Source organism: Balaenoptera musculus, chromosome 8, assembly GCF_009873245.2.
Source record: "Balaenoptera musculus isolate JJ_BM4_2016_0621 chromosome 8, mBalMus1.pri.v3, whole genome shotgun sequence".
Lineage (NCBI taxonomy): Eukaryota > Metazoa > Chordata > Mammalia > Artiodactyla > Balaenopteridae > Balaenoptera > Balaenoptera musculus.
This window is the reverse complement of record NC_045792.1, coordinates 12,702,189-12,710,955: the sequence shown is the minus strand read 5'-3', so window position 1 is coordinate 12,710,955 and position 8,767 is coordinate 12,702,189.

Below are 8,767 nucleotides of genomic sequence, written 5' to 3'. Positions count from 1 at the left end.
ATTCCATTTCCCATGTCACTGCTGATTCCGGCTTCAGTTTCCTTACACTTATTATAGGTAGAAAGATCCTTTGGGATGAAACCATTCAGTTTCCCCAGGTCTCCCCAAACCTTTCATCCCAGGGACCCAAGGGACCGTAGAGGTATTAATTAGCGAAGCCTCGGGACAGGCCCAGGCAGTGAGGGAGCCTTGCTGGCATTAACTGATGCTATCAGATCTTTGCCTAGTCAGGATGGAGCGGTGCAGACTGCGACAGCCTCTCTGCCCTTGAGATTCACCATCTGCCCAAGACTACACTCCCAGAGTGGCTGTGGTGGGTGGATGGGCAGGCAGCTTCTCCCCTCCCTCCTCTTCACAGGGCCCAGCATGGAGAAGGGCAGGGACGAGCCGGGGGAGAGGCAGGGATGGGGCTACACCTCCTATGAAAGGGTCGGGGCCATGTTCTCAGGCCAGCCGACACACTTCATGCTATCAATGCCAAGGGCTGTGAGAGATGCCAGTCTCTGGCAATGGCCCTCAACTAATTTAATGAGCCCGGGGAGCCTGTTTGAAATGCAGAGTCCCAAGCAATGCCCTCAGTGGTTGAGGTCCAGGGACCTGTATTTTTAACAAGCACCCAGGGGATTCTGATGAGGCTGGTCTGCAGCACCACACTTTAGAGAACGCCGGTCTGATGTTTGTACGTCCGATATTACTTAGTGCAAAGCCAGGCACACAGTAGGCAACAATAATAAATGCTGATTGAAGAAAAAAAAAATGAGTGAGTGAGTGGGCAGAATAGAAGGAGACTATGAATGTCTGTACCGTCTTTAACCGAAGATCTGCCTTCCTCTAGGAATTCCCTCCCTCGGGGAAAAGTGGGCCCCTTCTCTCTGGCTCACTCCCTTTTGTGGGTGGGACCAGACTTCTGCTGCTGAAGTTGCAAGTGGCTGCCTAAGTTCTAAGGAAAGTTCTAGTTCACGCAGAAGAAACCCACAGAGTCCTTTTCCCCACCTCAAATCTAACCAGAGAGGTCAGGGATCCCTGAAGATTCTATTTCCAGAAAAATGCAAATACATACAAAGATTTGCCTATAATATCCAGAGTTCTGGACCCTGAAGCTATCTGTGGTTAAGGATCCCTGCTGGGGCATCCTTTGATCTGTGAGTCATTGTTAACTGCAGGGAGGTGGGCAAAGGGGAGGGGAGGACCCCGGAGGAGTGTCTGGACAGAGGGCGAGGCATTCAGGGCTCTGCCCCCACCCGGGGAGAGAGTTGGGCAGGAAGCCAAGGTTTGGCCTGGGTTTCTTTGCTTCCTTCTCCATCTCTCCAGGAGAGCTGAGGGGCAGCTAGGGCAGCAGGGGCAGGGCTGGGGGTCTGACAGACATGGGGCAGGAAGCAGCTGAGGTGACCCAAGAGTGTCACAGGGAAGGCAGTAAAGGAAGGAGAGGAAAAGAAGTTTTTCTAAACTCCAGTTGGTGCAGGCACCAGGCTAATTGTGCATCTCATCACATTTAGTCCTCCATATAACCACTAGCAGGAATTCCTATCCCCTTTTCACGTGTGACAGAGGGCGCGGAGACTCACTGGGCGGGGGAGGGGTATCACTGGCTCAGCTTCACACAGCCAGGAAAAGGCAGAGCCAAGATTTCAAAACCAGGCCTAACAAACACCAAAGCCGCAATCCTCCTTAAACTATGGGACTGGGACAGTCTCAAACTGCAAACTCAAGGGACAGTTTTTGCTCTGTCCTCCTCTGGTGCCACTGACAGCCCTTTCTGAGCTTCCCTTCGGTTATTTGCAGGAAATGAGAAGGAGGTTCCAAATAGACAGTGAGAAGGAGATTCCTTCCCCTCTGCCGTCACCCTGAGGGCCCTGACCAAGTCCCCCACCCCGACCCACGCAAGGTCTTGGGTTTGAAAGCTTGCTTGGTCTCCTCTGACTTGTTCAAGGGCATCAGGGCAACCACATACACACAGAGGGACTTTCAGATCCCCTATTTCCAGGAAGAGGCAAAAAGTTACAAATAAAATGAAGAACTAGACTCTTTGTAGATGAGAGAGATGCCGGGACATTTAGGAGGACAGCAGGCAGAGCCCAAAGCCCAAGACCTTGGAGCTGGACTCTGGTTCCAGGTTGAGTCCCATTCCTTTCTTGTGTGACCTTGGCATTCACTTCTCTGAGCTTCAATTTCCTCACCTATTAAATGAGTAATAATACCTGCCTCCCAGAGATATCATAAGAATTAAGTAAGAAAATGAATCCAAAGTTCCCAGTCTCACAGTAAGCAATGGATGAATAGTCATAGGGCCTCTCACCACTTCGTTTTTTGTTTTTGTTTCTTTTTAATTTATTTTATTTATTTATTTTTGGCTGTGTTGGGTCTTCGTTGTGGTTCACGGGCTTTTCATCGCGGTGGCTTCTCTTGTTGAGGAGCACGGGCTCTAGGCGCGTGGGCTTCAGTAGTTGTGGCACGCAGGCTCAGTAGTTGTGGCTCGCGGGCTCTAGAACACAGGCTCAGTAGTTGTGGCACATGGGCTTAGTTGCTCCACGGCATGTGGGATCTTCCCGGACTAGGGCTCGAACCCGTGTCCCCTGCATTGGCAGGCGGATTCTTAACCCCTGGGCCACGAGGGAAGTCCCACCACTTCGTTTTTAACAAGTGGGGTATTTGGGGAAAGTAAATTGAAATTCCAAATAGGAGACATGTAAAATGAGAAATAATTTTTAAAAGCTAGGAGTTGATTGAATCATCTTCTTTTCTCATCTGTAAAATGGAAATCATTATAGTACCTACCTCAAAGGGTTGTTCAGGATTTGATGAAAACTCATGAAAAGCCTCTGACATCCTCCAGCAGAATACTAGCGCATATAAGTGATTCCCATAACTGATCAGACTCTTCCGATTTGCACAGGGATGCTATACGCAGGTCAGAGAAACTGTCCACACTGAGGAAAAGTAGAAAGCTTAAATTCACGTCAAAGAGATTTGTGTTGTACATTAGAAAGAACATTCTAGTTGAAAGCTGGCTAAGATCCTGTATTTACACAGTAATAAATGAGTCCCCTCAGGATATGATGGGATCCTTTCCCTTCACAGACATTAAAAGAGAGATGGAACACTCTGTTTCAGAGGCTGCTGTATATGGCCCTGGCTGGAGGCACAAATCAATGCTTATGTCCAGGGAGTCAACCTTTGCAAAGAGCACTGTTATTATTCATATTCTAGTGATGCATCTTGGAATCATATTCATATCTCCTTTTAAATCTCTTCTGCAAGATCATATAGGAGAAAAATGATAACAAATGATTAGAGTGAGCTATCAACTGTTTAGACACGGCATGCTCCTTAACTATTAAGAATGACATGTGAACTGTGTCAATATATGGAAATACAGGTATGAAATGATGTTGAGAAAAGCAGAACAGGAAACACAAAGCTTGCCCTGATAGCTTCATAAGAGCCCTAAAGCTCAGAAGGTACTTTGAAGTAAATATTGATCAGGTTTTATTTTCTCTCAAGTAGTCTAAAACCATTGTATGCATTTTAAAATATATAGACAAATATATATATATAGATAGATAGATAGATAGATAGGTGAATATATATATACATATATTCACCTATGTGATGAATATGGAGCACAGAGGATTTTTAGGACAGTGAAATACTCTGTATGATACATTATGATATCACCATTATGGTACATAATGGTGGATATATGTCATTACATATTTGTGCAAACCCATAGGATGTAAAACACCAAGAATGAACCCTAATGTAAACTACAAACTTTGGGTGATAAAGATGTGTCAATGGAGGTTCATAGATTGTAAAAAAGGTACCACTCTGGAACAGAATGCTGACAGTAAAGGAGGCTGTGTGTATGGGGCAGGGAGAATACAGGAACTCCATACTTTCTACTCGGTTTTGCTGTGAACCTAAAATTGCTGGGAAAATAGTCTACTGGAAAGATGCTTTAAAGTCCTATTGAGATAATTGAAAGTGCACTAAATGTATGTATTATCATATTGTTTTCCCATGGTGTATTTTTCCATTTGTTCAGAAAAATAAAATAAACCTCTTTTAAAAAGTCATGACACTGGGCTTCCCTGGTGGCACAGTGGTTAAGAATCTGCCTGCCAATGCAGGGGACACGGGTTCGAGCCCTGGTCCGGGAAGATCCCACATGCCACGGAGCAACTAAGCCCGTGCGCCACAACTACTGAAGCCCACGTGCCACAACTACTGAAGCCCACGCACCTAGAGCCCGTGCTCCACAGCAAGAGAAGCCACCGCAATGAGAAGCCCGCGCACCACAATGAAGAGTAGCCCCCGCTCGCCGCAGCTAGAGAAAGCCTGCGCGCAGCAACAGATACCCAACTCAACCAATAAATAAATAATAAAAATTAAAAAAAAAAAAAAAGTCATGACACTGATGGTGGTTCTGAGATCCCCAGTTTGGGGAAGGAGGGTGTTCCTTTTTCCATTATGTAAGGAAGAGATGTGATCTTCCCCACCCTTCTGGCCCCAGCTAGGACCTGACCTTCCCTATTTACGATCTAATCGGAGGCAGAGAAACATGCTAAAGACCCTGAGCAGCACCTGTGATGGGAAAGCTGATGACTCTGGTCAGATATGGCCCCTGTCCAGGCCCAACTCACTCGTACTCAGCTCCCTGATGAGAAGCAGGATCTCACCCAAAGCCATAACAGGTACATTCATTTTGTAAGAGCAGTAAAAACCTGGCTAAACATCTGACTTTTCTAATTTTTTAAAAATAAATTTATTTATTTATTTTTGGCTGTGTTGGGTCTTCCTCCCTGTGCGCGGGCTTTCTCTAGCTGCAGCGAGCGGGGGTTACTCTTCGTTGCGGTGCGCAGGCTTCTCATTGCGGTGGCTTCTCTTGTTGCCAAGCATGGGCTCTAGGCGCGTGGGCTTCAGTAGTTGTGGCACGCGGGGTCAGTAGTTGTGGCTCGCGGCTCTAGAGCGCAGGCTCAGTAGTTGTGGTGCATGGGCTTAGTTGCTCCGCGGCATGTGGGGTCTTCCCAGACCAGGGCTCGAACCCGTGTCCCCTGCATTGGCAGGCGGATTCTTAAACACCACGCCACCAGTGAAGTCCCTCTTTTTTTTAGTAATAAATTTCCTCAGGGCTTTGCATAAAGAAAAGGATATGAAAAAAAAAAAAAAAAAAAAGAAAAGGATATGTACCCATGAAAAATGTAATAAACGCAAGGCATACACCCTGCCAGGTCCCCTCATTTTGCTGCAGGTTTATTGCCTAAGGTCTCTGCTGGAGCTGAGGGCATGGCTCCGCAGAGCAGGAGGAAGGCCCCTCTTCTCCAAGGTCTCCAAGGGTGCCCCATGGTGATGGAGTTACTGGTGCGTGAGGGGACAGGATGCCCTCAGGGACACACATCTGTATCTCCCTCCATCTGTGCTTTCCTGCAGTAGGGAGCAGTGCTGGCCTCTGCAGATGGCCTGAGGGCTTCCGTTTTGATGACGTGGCCCAGCCTGCTACCCGGGGGGGCCCTGTTCTCTGTGGACCACATGACCAGTGAGATTCTTGAGAGCAAGGACTATGTCTCAGGTCCTCACCTGCACGGCTCAGTGCCAGGTACACAGGGCTGTAGAAAAACTCATTATTGAAACCCTCTGTGCACAAGGTGCTATGCTGGGCTCAAGGGGAATACAAAGATGAGCCAGTACACCCTGCCCCAGCCATGAAAGGGAAACCCTGTGTGGCATCACAGAGGAGGCTAAAGCTGGCTTCTAATCTGAGCAGAGCCACTAATAGCGGGCCTCAGTTCTTTTATTTATTTATTTATTTATTTATTTATTTATTTATTTATTTTGTTGCGGGGTGGGGCACACTGCACAGCATGCAGGATCTTAGTTCCCCAACCAGGGATCGAACCCGTGGCCTGAAGTGGAAGCTCGGAGCCCTAACCACTGGACCACCAGGGAATTCCCCCTCAGTTCTTTTTATACCTTCTGGTTCAAGAACAAATGCTGTGGAATCTTTAAAACAAAAGGCAAAGGGTGAAAAGTATCTGAAAAGCTGCCCAAAAAGTAATGTAAGGGCTTCTTCCCCAGGCTTCCCAATCTCAATCCATGGTGCTGCCCAATGGCCCAAGCCAAATGTCCTTGACCCTCCCTCTCCCTCACCCCAAGTCCAAAGAAACATCAAATCCTATTTCCAAATTCTAGTTCCAAAATGCAGCTGAAGTCCAACACCTCTCTCACCTGCTGCCGCCACTGTGGTCGAAGCCACCATGACCTCTCCTCTGGATTGCTGCAATCCACTTGCACAGTGACCTTTTCAAAATACAAGTCTGCTCATGTCACTCCCTTATATAATACCTTTCAGTGACTACCCCACCGTTCTTAGGAAAACAAAACGATACTCACACCCTAACATTGCCTGCAAGGCCCCGCATTATTTCCAGCAGCTCTCCTCCCCTCGTCTCACCTCAGGCACTTGGGGAAGTTTCTGGGAAGCCCACCAGGCTCAGGCCCATACCTAAGCCATTCCCTTTGCCTGGAATATCATCTTTGCGTATCAATCCTGATTCATCTTTTAAGTCAACCTAGACATTGTGGGTCTAAGCTAGAGTCTCCTCTCGTTCTCCACAGTACCAGTTACAATTATAATTTAAATATTTGTTTCTGCACTTCTTTTTTTAATGTCTGGTTGCCTTGCAGCTGTAGGTTCCATCGCAGGATAAGGAAATGCTGCATCTGCTTTGTTCCACTGCTGTGGCCACAGCGTCTAGCAGAGTATGTGACTAGATGACTGACTGGCTGACGGATGGATGGATGGATGGAGCGATGGATGGATGGATGGGTGGATGAGTATCCAGGTAGGAGAGTAAGAAAGGCCCCCGGAAAGAACCAGCATGGAGAAGAAGATGGTTATGTTTGAGAACTTCAAGAGTCCCTGGTCTAGAATCGATGAGCCGAGATGTACCTTCTCTGGCAGTTCTGATCATTCAGGCTTCCTTTTCCTTCCTAAAAGTCACTGACTCAGCCCAACTTCATCTAAACTTCCCCTCAGCCAGACTTTCTGCCTGGGGAGAATGGATGCTCACCCAGCAGTCCCGGCCTCTCTGCCCTTCCCGCTCTCTATCCTGGCCGCTGCCTCTCCAGTTCACTTTCCCACCACGCCCTTGGATTTATGTAACCAAGTAGCTGTGTGATGCTGTAAAACTAATTTGCACTTCTGCTTGGGCAGAGCAGTGACTGGAGCTTTGCAGTGGCCTTGAGAGGTAGAGGCGAGCACCTCACCCCATCCCCAGGTCCCTCTCAGACTCAAAGCACGAATGGCCAGTCCCATCGGCAAGGGCCCAGCACCGAGCAACTGTACCGTAACCCAACCCAAACGCCAGTCACAGAAAGAAATTAAAAGAAAAATCCTATCACTGTTGCAAAGTCAAGCTCCCTATCGCATTCTCCCCATCTCCAGATAGAGGTCACTGGTTCAGTTTCCCTTTCAGCCTCCTGCAGGGATCCGTCAGCACCTGTTTTCTTGGACAGGGATTGGGAGATGGCATGGCATTTCTCTTCCTGCCAAGTTGAGGCACCCTAAGATCGAAAAGCAAAGGGGAGGTGCTTGCCCAGGTGTTGCTGCCCACTTCCCAGTTTCAGTGGTCTCGGTAGCATAAACTGGAAGACCTAAAGAGACTAAATAGAAAAAGTGTTCCGGAAGGAGTTGTGCGTGTGTGTGGAGTGTGGGCCGGGGAGGGGGGAGCCTGTGTAGGTCAAACAGGGACTTAATAGTTGATATAAGAGGAGTGAATAAACAGTTTAAAATAATAATAGCCACCATTTCTGGGGCCTCTACTATATGCCAAACACGTTGTGAAGTGTTTTGTACATAATGTTTCATTTAATTTTCAAAACAACCCAGTGAGGAAAGCATTTATGCACCCATTTTACAGATGAAGAAACAGGCTCCCTGAAACACACAGCTCCTGAGTGGCCAAGCTCCAGGACTGAGATGCTGACGCCCTTGCTTTGAACCACGACTCACAACTGCTTTCCTAGGACTAGGGATCAGAAAGGCAGGAAACTGGTTTACGGTGTGGCGGAGGGCTTGAGATTAGACATTAAGAACGTTCTGACAACGAGGGCTGTTCGGTTGTAGTCAGAGTAATTGGGCTTCTTAGAGCTCTTCCTCTGAGGGTCTTTACGTTTAAGATGAATGGATGCTTCTATGCCTGGCTGGTTTAAGGGAAGCGGTCTCTGTTCCCAGCATGGGGCTGTCCTGTTTGAACTAACTGACAGCCTCACTTGGGTACAAGATTGCCACACTTGGAACCATTAGATTACAGAAGAAGATAGCACAGGATGCGTGTCCGAATGCGGTGGAAGAAAGCAAGGGCCATAGGCAGGCAGATGCTACTGTGATTAAAAGCAAGGGCTTTGTGGTCAGGCGGCCTCGTGTTTGAATCCCTGCTGGCTCCCCTACTTGTGTGACCTTGGGCATGCTACTTAACCTCTGGAAGCCTCGGTTTCCTAGTCAGTAAAAGGCGGCTAAGAATAGAACATACTTTGGAGGGTTGCCACGAAAATTAAATAAGATGATACATGTAAAGTGCTTGGCACAGAACTTGGACATAGTAAGAACACAGTGAATGGTAGCTGCTATAATAATTGTTATTGTTGGAGTTCAGAGCCGGGAGAGAATAGTGCAGAGCTGTGTAGGTCAGTAGCTGAGAAAGTCTTCCTGGGAAACTCAAGTTTTGTCCTGGATCTTGAAGAGTTGGTCAGGCAAAATCAAAAGGAA